We start from the raw sequence: 14680 nt of genomic DNA on the forward strand, positions 1-14680 counted from the left end.
CGTGTTTGCTCCTCCTCAGGAACAATCTGCGAACTCTAACGATGGTTTTGCCCCACCTCTGCCTTTGCTGGCATCTTATGGGGAGGCTCTGATTCAGTTTGCCGCGGTTTGCGTCTTCTTTAGCTGATTTGAGCCTTCTAAGGGAAATCTTTGAACGTCTAGTTCTTAGGTCCTACATCGGCGGCGGGTGGAATTGTGGAAGGTTTCTCATACGAGTCGCCTTTCTCACTTCTTCCTTCGGAGCAGCGCTTGGCTGAGCACCTGTTGCGGTGTGGCTTTAACTTGCGTCACCCGCTCAAGTAGCGCATCACTCGCTGGGCGCGATCCGTAGGCTCGTTTAGCGCCAAGCCTAAGAACTTAAGGTTTTCTTTTGTTCTGCCTACGGAACTACCCCCGGGTATCCCGGGGTTGACGGGCGTCCTTTTGGGATGTTTATAGCAAGGGGAAACTGTCTGTTTGTAAGAACAATTTTCCCCTGGCTGTAGAAGATTGTGGCCGCACTTCTTTCGATTATCGTCTTTGAACAAGACTTTGATTCGTTCTTTCCCTTGTGCGGTTACGTACTCACGGGATGCCTTTGTGTTCTGTCGGGACACATTTATAAAGGATTTAGCTTTGCTGTTCGCCTGGGAGAAGGCCTCGGCCGACAGTATTGTTTTGTCGGTGAGACTTAAATCTCTTCCTTGCTCGAGGGTTCTCTTTCGATTCCTCTTCTTTGCACGTGGACTCTTCCCTATCAAAGGGAAGCTCACAGCAAAGAAAAGCCCTCGGTCTGTCTTATCAAAGAAAAGCGCTAAGCTGGCCGTTCTCAGCTTCGGCTTTTAGCTTCTTCCCGGCTTGTCGCATTGCCAAATACCCACCACTTTATCCCCTCGGGGCGATTTAGCGGTCGGGTTCAGTGGGCAAACAATAGCACGTTTTCATTCATACTATTGACAGTTATGTCAACTGGAGTCTGAGTGCTTGGCTTCACCCTTCTTTCTGCCTTTGTGTTTTACCACAGCGGCCGGAGGGGGATTAGGACTACCACTTTATTGAGGTCCTTCCTTGGGTCTTTTACAAAGATCGTGCTGATGTTTACTTCCACCTTTGGATACACAAAATAGATCGGAAGTGGCTACATTTTATTTCGATTCTAAACAATCAAACAAAGAGCTGGTTCATGTTAGTGTCTTTTCTCGACTGGTTCACAGACACAACCAATCATTGGATTCTCACACCATTGCTCATGCAAGGTGTTCCCATTGGTTCTCTCTCCACCAGCGAAGCAGTTCTTCTGTCTCTTGTGGAATTCTTTCCCCTTGTCAGGGGAGAACATGTGTTGTTTCAGTCAGACAACACCACAGTGGCCTTGTTTCTCAATAAGCAAGGGGGGGCATCTCGCTCCTTATCGTGGCCACATCGAGCATGCGAGATTTTGATGTGGTGTTACCACCACGAGTTCTTATTAGCAGTGAAGTACCTTTCTGAGAGGCTCTATGACTTGGCAGACTCTCTAAGTCAGTCGGCCAAGTATGTCCATATGGATTGGACTCTATCTCACTATGCGCTTCTACTCCTTCTGGTGGTTTTGGAGAAGCCGCTGATAGAAGTTTTTTGCCTCTCGGTACTATCACCTTCCGCTAAATGTTCGTCTCCCCGTTCCCGGATAATACTCTCGATTTTACTTTGAGCGGCCTGTGGGTCGCACATTATGGGTCCATTCTTCTTGGTTGCCAGCCCTTAAGGCCTTTAGGGCTGGCAAGAGGGCGCCGTTGTTTACACTTGAGCCACACGGGTGTCTACTGTTCGGGAGTCATTGAGACGCTCAGGGGCTTCTGCCTCAACTCCGGATTTGGTCTGGAGATCCCATAGGGGTCAGCGTCTTAGTTTTCATGTCACATTGACTGGCTTGGAACAAATGGCGTAATATTAACGGAAAGAACTCCACTTCTCTCCGTTCATTGCAGGTGGCGAACCTCCTATTTTGGCTTTCCGAATTTTCTCCCATGTCTCTGTTTTAAGACGTTACGCGATATCAGTTGCACTGAACCAGCTAGGTCGCAAAAATTTTTCACTTGGGCTCTTTGTAGCCAGCGTGACTAAGGGAGCCTCCCTTTTGGTTGGCTGAAAACTAATCTCCAGTCCCGACTCGGGATTTGCTCCTTGTTTTGGAGCTTTTGAGATCGGATTGTTTAATCCCTGGCAAAATTAGCCTTACTAATCTAAACACGGGAAGCGGTCATACTTACTCTGGTAGCTTCTGAGAGAAGTGGGAGTAGGTTCATTTTCTATCTGGTTTTGCTATAGACATTTCTTTGGAGAAAGACTGATCTATAGCGCTTAGGTTTAATTCGAATTTCGGACAAATAATCAGAAACCTGAGGAACCAGCTCTGATAATACAATTCAATCCTCTTTGCATTATTTCGGCTCTGTTAGAGCCATATTAGCCTATTGAACATTTCGAGTTGAATATATTTCTAACTCGCACTGATCCGTTTAGATCATCAGAACAAAGGCTTTTGTTTATTTCCATCAACTCTTGTAGAGGCATTGACTTAGTGAAGTCAACCTTAGCTAGATGGTCTGCCACGTTGATTAGGCATGCCTACAGTGGTGGCAAGAAAAGGGGGGGGTGGCAGTCAGTCCTCCTTCTTCAGGCAGCACGGACTCAAGAAGTCAGAGTGTGGGCCTCTTCTTTACCTGTTCTCAAGTCTGAGAGACTTACATAAGTCATTAATGCAGCTCATTGAACGTGCTAGAACGTAGTCATGAGTTTCTAACTGCGGGATATTTTAAGTACCCTCTATTATAGTACACATCTACTAGACATCAGAAAATGCTTTTTAAGATGTTTATCTACGGGACGTATCTGGTGCCCGGCAGTTCAGATCTTTTGGTCTGCCAGCCATTGTAGCTGCAGGCTAGATACTTGCAAGATGTTAGCTTGGTTCAGGAAGTCAGAAGCTTTTATGATATCACTTAACACAGCAAGGTGTAAGGATATTGTGAAATTAATTTGAACCAAGCGATTCTCCAGGTTGATCAGACAGGTGTTTACCTGCTGACAAACACAGTCTGGGGATGTTAGGGCAGTTTTGCCTCTCTCTGCAGGTGGAACGTATGAGGCAAGGGCATGGGCCTGACTCTTTGACAGTCCTCCGGTCGGGCCCTTTAGGCTGAAGACTGGAGTAGGCTTACTGGCGGTCTGAGGAGGTTTTTTAGAAACTTCTTCCTCAGAGGTGTCTTGAGACAGGACGGCAGTTCCGCGTTACCTGTTATGGTAGCCGCGGGACAGGTCCTAATATCATAATTCCACTATATTCCCACCACCTATAGTAGCTATCTGCTCCCGAGTACCTTCAATCCTCCCTGGACCTGTACACCCAGCCCTCCAACCGTCCCCTTCGTTCTGCTGCTGACCCTCTCCGCCTCCACATCCCTCGCTCGAAACTCGCATCTGCTGGTCAGCGTGCATTTCCCTCCGCGGGCCCCTCCGTCTGGAACTCCCTGCCGCTTGAGTTTCGCCAGAGCCCCTCTCTTGACGCGTTCAAGTGTAGGTTGAAGACTCAGTTCTTCCCGTAGCTGGCTGCAGCGACTTTCATGCTCGACGTGATGTGTTGTGCCCCAAAAGACATTCTTGTGCTGTGCTCTGTGAGAGGGATTTTCTTTGTGCTTAATATTATTTTGTTTGGACCTAGCTATTGATGTGTACATTGTTGTTAAACAGTTGTTTGTTGCATGTTTACCAGGGTTTGCTAGTGTGTGATAGGGTTCGTGTCCGTCTGAAGATGTTAGTTTCTTTGTTTGTCCTGTGTTGACAACTCTTTGACAAGCGCTTAGAACTGTACCCACGGAATACGCGCTATATAAGGTTCATATTGATTGATTGATATGTGAGTTGGGTAAGATATGTAATTTAATCAAAAATTTTAGTAATAAATTTTCATTTGATTAATATACTTACCCAACTCACATTGTTTATTCCCTCCCGCCTCCCCGCTGTGGGGGTATGGGGGTCTAAAAAAGAAGTGAGTTGGGCTTCGTTTTGGAATGATAAGATGGCGGTGTATGCGCGCGCATACGGAAGTCAGACTGGTGGTTAGTCTGGCATTATGGGATAGGGCACTCTCTCTTTTAGAGTGGTCTCCCTTGTTACCAAGGGGACGCGTACAGCGTATCCAGCACTGAACTAGGGTTAATTGCTATATGTGAGTTGGGTAAGTATATTAATCAAATGAAAATTTATTACTAAAATTTTTGATTAAACCACAAGGAATGAAACCAACATCAAATATAGTTAGAAATGCTTACAACTATGAAGTTAAAGTGGCAAACAAGCAAAATCCGGTTGTAGGGGCTAGACAATTAAAAACAAGTCGCGTAAGGCGAAAATACAATATTTAGTCAAGTAGCTGCCATTTTTCAGCAAGACCGTATACTCGTAGCATCGTCAGTCCACCGCTCATGGCAAAGGCAGTGAAATTGACAAGAAGAGCGGGGTAGTAGTTGCGCTAAGAAGGATAGCACGCTTTTCTGTACCTCTCTTTGTTTTAACTTTCTGAGCGTGTTTTTAATCCAAACATATCATATCTATATGTTTTTGGAATCAGGAACCGACAAGGAATAAGATGAAAGTGTTTTTAAATTGATTTGGACAATTTAATTTTGATAATAATTTTTATATATTTAATTTTCAGAGCTTGTTTTTAATCCAAATATAACATATTTATATGTTTTTGGAATCAGCAAATGATGGAGAATAAGATAAACGTAAATTTGGAGCGTTTTATAAATTTTTATTTTTTTTTACAATTTTCCGATTTTTAATGACCAAAGTCATTAATTAATTTTTATGCCACCAAGCTGAAATGCAATACCGAACCCCGGGCTTCGTCGAAGATTACTTGACCAAAATTTGAACCAATTTGGTTGAAAAATGAGGGCGTGACAGTGCCGCCTCAACTTTCACGAAAAGCCGGATATGACGTCATCAAAGACATTTATCAAAAAAATGAAAAAAACGTTCAGGGATTTCATACCCAGGAACTCTCATGTCAAATTTCATAAAGATCGGTCCAGTAGTTTAGTCTGAATCGCTCTACACACACACACAGACACACACACACACACACACACACACACACACACACATACACCACGACCCTCGTCTCGATTCCCCCCTCTACGTTAAAATATTTAGTCAAAACTTGACTAAATATAAAAACCAGCAGCAGTCAAACTTTGTTCATAACATCACAGCGTGACATAACCAAAACAGATACATTAAAACAAGAACATTCTGACCCAACAGGCAAACAAATGTATGGACATCTCCAAATGAATGAGAAGAACCCTTAAGAAGTAAAAGTTGTGGATGAAACCACCATAAATCCACTATACAGCAAAAGAAACCTATGTGTACATAACGGCACGCAAAGTCAGAGGATGAAAGTGCCCATATCAGCTAAAAATGGTGCCACAGTAACTGCAATCAACAAATCTGAGAAAGAAATTAGTAGCAAAGGGACACAGTTACCATTTTAAATAAAAAAACAAGATAACACATGTAGCAGATAAGAGGGAAAAATACATATGTACATAATGCCACACTGTGACACCTACGATTCTAAGTGATGTATCTTAAACAGATGCACACCTACAAAGGCAGAAATTATAAGAAAACAAATGACACACAGAAGGTACAAATAAAAAAACTTGACTAAATGTAAAAAGCAACTAGCAGCCCTGGAGCATAAATTAGATCAGAAAATGCAAGACAAGTCGCGTAAGGCGAAAATACAATATTTTGTCAAGTATAGCTGTCGAACTCACAGAATGAAATTGAACGCAATGCCATTTTTCAGCAAGACCGTATACTCGTAGCATCGTCAGTCCACCGCTCATGGCAAAGGCAGTGAAATTGACAAGAAGAGCGGGGTAGTAGTTGCGCTAAGAAGGATAGCACGCTTTTCTGTACCTCTCTTTGTTTTAACTTTCTGAGCGTGTTTTTAATCCAAACATATCATATTTATATGTTTTTGGAATCAGGAACCGACAAGGAATAAGATGAAAGTGTTTTTAAATTGATTTGGACAATTTAATTTTGATAATAATTTTTATATATTTAATTTTCAGAGCTTGTTTTTAATCCGAATATAACTTATTTATATGTTTTTGGAATCAGCAAATGATGGAGAATAAGATAAACGTAAATTTGGATCGTTTTATAAATTTTTATTTTTTTTTACAATTTTCCGATTTTTAATGACCAAAGTCATTAATTAATTTTTAAGCCACCAAGCTGAAATGCAATACCGAAGTCCGGGCTTCGTCGAAGATTACTTGACCAAAATTTCAACCAATTTGGTTGAAAAATGAGGGCGTGACAGTGCCGCCTCAACTTTCACGAAAAGCCGGATATGACGTCATCAAAGACATGTATCCAAAAAATGAAAAAAACGTATGGGGATTTCATACCCAGGAACTCTCATGTCAAATTTCATAAAGATCGGTCCAGTAGTTTAGTCTGAATCGCTCTACACACACACACAGACAGACAGACGCACATACACCACGACCCTCGTTTCGATTCCCCCTCGATGTTAAAATATTTAGTCAAAACTTGACTAAATATAAAAAATGAGAATGTGTACATAACATTACAACAGGAGATTATCTTTCATGCATTGAGTGCTGGTGAGTACTGCTCACTTAGATTTTGTCAGTTGGGAAATGATCACTGTTTATCAACAGACATAGGAACAAGAATACATGAAAAAGTCTAAGTGTAATATGATTGTGAAATAAGTTATCAATTCTGAAGATGGTTAAAACAGGATGTGTAAATAAAAAAACTTGAAGCTCACAAAAAAAGTCTGGTCTCAGCCATAAGTCTCATGTAGGCTTATATGCCTCCAGAAAGATTTAGCAGCAAATAAATAAAAGCCCAGTGTTCAAGGGACATCATGTAGTCGTCCTCCTTGAAGACTCGCAGGATGGCAGCACACGGGTATAAAAAAAAAACTGTACATATTGGAGGCCATTTTCTCTTCCCACAGCCCAATTCCCCCCCCCAGGAAGACCTCCCAGGCTCCCTCAGCAGTAGCTTTTGTGATCTGAAAGAAAAAACGATTTGCAATTATAGATGCATGTAGTTTCTGAAATGCTTGCTATAATGTTTGGATTTTACACTATCTGCTATCATCACAGAAAAACGATACGAAGTGACGTTATGAACATTTTCAGGGTCATAAAAACAGCTGAATGCAGTCATCTACTGCTCAGCTTTTAATTTTTTAGCAAAAAAGAACAAGATTTGATCGTAGTAAAGAACTCTCTACTGCACAGCCTTCAGAACAAGATTTCAATAACGTGTACATAATGTCACACGTCAGCCCGACAAGCTATCTCGAACTAAAGGAGTGTGAAGTTATGAACACGCAGTCATGGAAGTTTAAAACACGAATCCCACAGAGAAAAGTCTGAATCTCATAACCCGGTCATTTACAAAGAACAACAAAAAAATGAACCACAAGTCTGAAAGAACAAAAATCAAAGAAAATCATTGATAAAAATGTTAAATATTCCGTGCCTAGCCCGAAGACAGTAATCTCATGATGTGACGTTATGAACATCGCACCGTACTTTCTCAACCGATTTCCTAGCCCGTCAGAAAGTCCCTTTCAAGGCAGAAACAAAAGAAGTCAACATAGTAATGTTTTCCACCTATTTGTACAAAGATTCTATTTGTATTAGCTTAACCATGCATCGTACGTTATCCGTCACGACAACAGCTTCGTATCTGAATAATCAAAATAAGATTTCTTCATTGTGCGTCAGATCGGAGACTTCGTTTAGCGCGCGATATTTTCGACTTGCACTCAACCATTGTTACAAACAAACAAAACACGTCTCAAACAGCAATATGACTTACAAAATTGATAAAACTTACCATCATTGTGTACATAACACATTTCAAAGAAATCACGACAAAACACTTACCTCCTGTGTTCTCTTATTTCTCGTTCGTTTCAAACGCAGACTTCTTCAAATGAAATGAAACTACGATCGCATGCTGGAGAACAGTAAACAAAGTTTGTTCACACCCCTTGTAGAAACGAGTCAATGCGCGGAAGAAAATATAGTACATAACTAACGCGTCACGACGCATCACGCAGTTGGCCGAAAAACCTTTCCCCTACCGCTGTTTATCATTGGATTCGTGTTTTAAACTCATTTTCACACAGAAGAATGATTTTGGGTGCGTCTCAGAATCTCGTCCTCTGTTTGTGACATTATCACCAAAAGTAAACTCTTCCCAGAAAACTTTGATAATACTATTTACACACTTCTCAGGGTGTACCTTTTCAGTTTAAACAAGAAAAAATATAACATTGCCTTTAGTTTGCCATATATTGAGCATTATTTGGACCATGTGTGCAAAATCACCCGTGTAACATGGAAACAATAAAAGACAAAAAAACTGCATTTATAAGGCTGAAAACGACTTTTATTCAGTTATTATTGTTGAATCACAAGCCATTATAGAGTTCAATATGAAATGACTACATGCAAACAACAAAATAATGTTTTTTTCAAAGTTCCATGCATTCGTCAAAATTTCAATACAAAAATGAAAATTAATTAATGATATCCTGATCAGAACATGTTGATACATGGCATTCATTCAGTCTTATTGACATTTAACCTTCACAATAGCATATATACAAAGATTTGTTGCTCTAAGACAAAATGTTAGAAAGTTATCCCAAAAGAATGCAAAATGGTCACCGATGTAACATGGAAACATCACTTTTGTAACAAAGAAACGGTTATGCTTTTTCCCACAAACTTTACTAAATGAAGCTGATTTTGCAACCAGATTCTTCTTAGGTAAAATGCCAAACACTAAAACAGGAACAGAAAGAAAAAAAGCTGGACAAAATCAAGCAAACTTTGCCCCAAAAAAGAGAAACATTAATGAAAAGTTCATCACCGACGTAACTCGGAAACGAACAACCAGACATGTATTATAAGGTTTGACATGAAGAATGCAAATGTTCAAAAGTGGTTCATTCAATTGTTAAGACAATAAACCAAAGGCATTGGTTACATATAGAACAGTTGCCACTTGCAGTTAATTAATTTATTTTAAAAGAAATAATGCCCCCTGGCATTGAAGGTGGGGTCACGAATCATGGTTGCATCAGATGTAGGGACTAAGGAAATATCATCGATCCCTGGAAAGCAATAGTAGTTCCCCTCCGGTTTCCTTCGAAGGAACGTTACCACCAGTTCATCAGGTCGAATCTCTTGCACCTGAAACATGCAAGTACCTGCGATTTCAACCAAAGATTGATGCAATACGTGTACTAGTTTCACTAACATTAATTTGTTTAATGTCTATCAAGATTTTGATGCATCCACATTCACTGGTTAAAAACAAAATAAAGTACTTATTTTGTTCAGACTTACCATTCCATTGAACATACAACTTTTACAATTAAAGAAAACATTGACACTTACCGTTCCTATAAATGGATTTCGGAAATTTAATTTTGATCATAATTTTTTATATTTTTAATTTTCAGAGCTTGTTTTTAATCCAAATATAACATATTTATATGTTTTTGGAATCAGGAAATGATGTAAAATAAGATGAACGTAAATGTGGATCGTTTTATATAAAAAAAAAAATTATTACAATTTTCAGATTTTTAATGGCCAAAGTCATTAATTAATTTTTAAGCCACCAAGCTGAAATGCAATACCAAAGTCCAGCCTTCGTCGAAGATTGCTTTACAAAAATTTCAATCAATTTAATTGAAAAATGAGGGTGTGACAGTGCCGCCTCAACTTTTACAAAAAGCCGGATATGACGTCATCAAAAGTATTTGTCGAAAAAAAGAAAAAAACGTCCGGGGATATCATACCCAGGAACTCTCATGTCAAATTTCATAAAGATCGGTCAAGTAGTTTAGTCTGAATCCTCTACACGCACACACGCACAGACAGACGGACACACACACACACATACACCACGACCCTCGTTTTGATTCCCCCTCTATGTTAAAACATTTAGTCAAGTTTTGACTAGGTGAAATCGAAAGAAAAACTATTATTAACAAATGTTTAGCCTAATTTTTCACTTCATAGAATATCATAGCAGCAAAAACTCACCTTTTCTCAAGAACCTTGGGTGTTGATCACTGTCGTAACAAAATCACAGACTTCGGAAACATTCACGAAATCTTTCTTCGCTGCTGGAAGCTGAACTATTTCTCTCTGTAACTACGTATGCGTAGTCACCCGCACCTCTAAGTCACTACGCGCAAAATAGTTCTAATCTTTCTTCAAAACTCTGAACATTATTTGCAAAACCGTTCACCATCGCAACTGAGTTTTGAAGAAGCATGTCATATTGCGCAACTTTCAACTAAGTTTGCAGATGCAATTTTGAGAAAATAATACTTAAATAACATTTAGCTTAGCGATTTTCTATGCCCTTTCATGTCAAGATCGTGTCGAAGATGAATATGCAAATTCTAAAGTTCAAATTTAGGACTTGTTGCTGTTGCACGCGTGTGGAAACCTATGTTACGACAGTGATGGCAAACTTTCAAGCGATTAATTTCGTTTAAAAAAACAATTCTGTGGACAAAATAACATTTCAACTGTCAAGTACACTCAAACCAAACACACATAACAAGAATAGCAGTCCTTGGACATTCTAAACGATTCTTGTAGTGAGGTGCAAAACTAGTTGATGGTTCATGTCACAGATCAGACCTCCATTTTTCACGCATCCAATCATTTCTTTCGCAAAACAACCTTCATAATAATCATGCAAAATACTCAGTTTTGTTTGTACTATTTCTTTATTCATTTTACTTCTCAAAAATACCAATATCATGATTTAAAATTCAGTATGTTTAAATTGTGGGCTAATTTGATTATGGCACACACAAAAGGTTCAGTTTCTGAGACGCACCCATTTACATCGAAAATCAACAAAAACTTTGTTGTTCTGAAAGTTGAGAATGAATGTCGGCTCATTAATACACTCGGCCGGAAAATCACGACAGAGAACGACGTTCTTTATTTGTATAATTTAACAAAAATAAGAAAGAAAAAAAATTAACCTTTAGCACGCCAGCGGCGATTTTTGTCGCCCAGCCATCCCCCCCCCCCCCCCCCCCCCCCTCCCCCCCTCCCCCTTTGCCAGCCAGCGGCGATTTGCGTCGCCAGCACAAGGCTTGTTCGTATGACCAACTTCTCGTTCGTATTTGCATACGAGAATAACGGTATTTTTAACGGCATTTGAGCCAAAGCGAGGCTCACTTCCTTCCGTTATCTCGTCGTGTCGTCTGCGCTGCATTTGAGTCGGTTTTGTCGAAGTTTTCTGCTTTTGTTTTTGCATCGATAAAGTACTTTAGCGCTTCAACAAGCAAGATGGAGGATGATGAGTTTGAAACTTTCTTTCGAGTTGTTTCTTGACAACAAAAAGTATGCGGAATTGGAACGAATTACCGAGGAAGATCTTCGCAATGAACTGTGTATTGCGGTGAAAAAAAATGACAGTTCGTCAAGTCACAGTGACGGTTACGAAACGGAATTTACGAAAGTGCAGATGGATACAAACAGTGGCTGGTCCAGTTTAGTGAAATGACAGGACCAGCAAACATTACCGATAATCTGACTGCGTAGCAAATGCTTGACTTGCTTGTCGAAGAGACACTGCGTAGAAACTGACTCAAATTCAGTGCAAAGCAAGCCAGTGTCAAAACTGGCAGTGACAAGACGTAAAAAGTTTGCGTGTTCGGAAATGGCGAGTGTGGATCTAGTCATGGAAAATGTTATTGAGGCTCATGGAAAGTCATGGAAAAGTCATGAAATTTTGTTTCTAAAAACCAGTGGGGACCATGCATAGGTAAAACTTGCTCATTAGCAAGTATGGGTCATTGACCCCAGGTCTCGGTTGGTGAGCACACACTCACAGAATACGTACACATCAATTCATTATTGAGTTGTCGTTCTAACTGCCCCATTCCCAACCCCTCCTATCCCCTTTCTCCCCCCCCCCCCCCCCCCCCCCCCGCTCCTACTTCGAGGGCAGCAATAGGTGACAGCAATAGGTGAGAAGATGACAGCCATGGGCGACTTGACTTGCACGCACTACTGACTACACTACTACCACCCCTGACTCTTGATGTGACTAATGGCATGCATGTTCCACGTGTGCCGCGTAATTACGAACTTTGACACTCACTGGGTAAAAGGTCAAAGTCGTTATTGACCCTAAGTTGGTTGGTCGGTCGTCGGAAAAAGGAGGGCGTCGTACTTGGGAGGTTAGTTACAGTGTGAAAAGCATCCGTGCCGAGGAATTCGGTCGGCAAAACGAGGGGGTCGTTCTTGGGAGAGGTCGTTACGGGAGGTTCCACTGTAGATACTTTGTTTGTCGTCTGCTACGAATCTAGCCCTAGTGGTTGACACAGAGTGTATAGAAGCTCCAATCGTCCCTTCATTGGCCGGAATAAATTCTCAATCCGCTGTCATTTCGTCACTGAACATTGTTTCTTCTTTTTACTTTTTTGTCAACATTGTAACGGCATCCCTGAGGGTCAGAAGTGGGGAAGGCACTTTGGTTTTCAGTCTTTAGATTCTTGCTTTCAGAGGAGAAAATGCTAACATGAATTTGCACTATGCTCTTCTTTTTTTCTTTCTGTCTCGTCTGTCGGACATAAACAACGGAAGCTACAGTCGCCCCAGGCCCTCGGCGTCACAGAGTTAAAATCATTTGTACTGAGCCTCACGGTGGTCCGAATCAAGATGTTTACTAATGAACTGTGTTTGTGAGGGTTATGTACAAATGTACGTGTGTGTCACCAGTGTGTATGAGTGTGTGTGTGTGTGTGTGTGTGTGAGTGTGTTTGTAAAAGGAAACAAGTCGCATAAGGCGAAATTACTACATTTAGTCAAGCTGTGGAACTCACAGAATGAAACTGAACGCACTGCATTTTTTCACAATGACCGTAGTCCGCCGCTCGTGCAAAACGCAGTGAAACTGACGAGACTGTTTAGCGCGGAAGTGGTTTCGCTGTGCTGCATAGCACGCTTTTCTGTACCTCTTTTCGTTTTAACTTTCTGAGCGTGTTTTTAATCCAAACATATCATATCTATATGATTTTGGAATCAGGAACCGACAAGGAATAAGATGAAATTGTTTTTAAATCGATTTCGGAAATTTGATTTTGATCATAATTTTTATATTTTTAATTTTGAGAGCTTGTTTTAAATCCGAATATAATATATTTATATGTTTTTGGAATCAGAAAATAATGAAGAATAAGATAAACGTAAATTTGGATCGTTTTATAAAAAAAATATTTTAATTATAATTTTCAGATTTTTAATGACCAAAGTCATTAATTAATTTTTAAGCCACCAAGCTGAAATGCCATACCGAAGTCCGGCCTTTGTCGAAGATTGCTTGGCCAAAATGTCAATCAATTTGATTGAAAAATGAGGGTGTGACAGTTCCGCCTCAACTTTTACAAAAAGCCGGATATGACGTCATCAAAGACATTTATCGAAAAAATGAAAAATATATCCGGGGATATCATACCCAGGAACTCTCATGTCAAATTTCATAAAGATCGGTCTAGTAGTTTACTCTGAATCGCTCTACACGCACGCACACACACACACAGACACACTTACACCACGACCCTCGTCTCGATTCCCCCTCTATGTTAAAACATTTAGTCAAAACTTGACTATATGTAAAAAGATGCATAACGAAGGGGGAGGGTGTTCGGATTAAAAAAAACACAGATAAGTTTATGGAAATGACTGTTTGTGAGGATTATATGCGTGTGAGGTGTGTGTGTGTGTCCGTTGGAGTGTGTCAATATATGCAAATAGTTAAAGAAGTTTGGCACAAAAAAAAGCAGGGTACGTATACATGGGGGGAGCACCTGGAAAAGCTGGAATGGGGGGTGGGGAAGGTGCGGAGTTCATGAAACGGAGCTCTTTTATTGTCTAATCATGAAGTGTGCTAGAGGGGAAGATTTATAGACATCCCGATTGCACCAACTATCGGTATACTGCATGAAGACAGAGAGCGTTCGATTAAAAGCAATGTAGCATGCCTAGACTCTTAAAACTTATGTTATCTAGCTTTCAAAAGCTCAAAGTTACTGCTAAGTATATTTTCAGTTACATGAGAAGTAATTCTTTTGAACAGATTTTGAGCAGAGCTCCACATTACCCAACAGTTGCCCTTTAAGGCAATGAGCGGCACTAGAATGACCAAAATGAAACATGGACAATCCATGGAGTAACTTAGTTTTCTGGGTAGTTATTGAAGTGACTCATATAAAGAAATGAAAAAATTGCGAAAACTAAAGGACATAGATTGCTGTCTCTATGGAAACTGGCATACACAGCGCATGCATATTGGATTTCTAGGAAACGGTTTTACAGCAACATCATACATCAGAAATGCTTAATGTTTGGCACAAAGATACAAAAGACTTTTATCTACAATCATACAGAACGATATTTGACAAAACTACAGTTGAATTTAAATTAAATTTTGAAATAAAGATGAATGAATATGCAGTTAGAAATTCATTCATCCTTATTACAAAAATTAATATGAATTCAACTGTTAGTCTTTAGTCAAAATATCGTTC

General features: G+C 40.1%; 1 protein-coding gene across 1 annotated transcript in view; it reads left to right on the top strand.

The window, feature by feature from the left end:
* Positions 1 to 14680, top strand: part of LOC138983143 (uncharacterized) — a 210632-nt gene that overhangs the window by 46836 nt on the left and 149116 nt on the right. The gene's annotated exons all lie outside the window — the stretch shown is intronic.

This window comes from Littorina saxatilis, linkage group LG12 (genome assembly GCF_037325665.1).
Source record: "Littorina saxatilis isolate snail1 linkage group LG12, US_GU_Lsax_2.0, whole genome shotgun sequence".
Classification (NCBI taxonomy): domain Eukaryota; kingdom Metazoa; phylum Mollusca; class Gastropoda; order Littorinimorpha; family Littorinidae; genus Littorina; species Littorina saxatilis.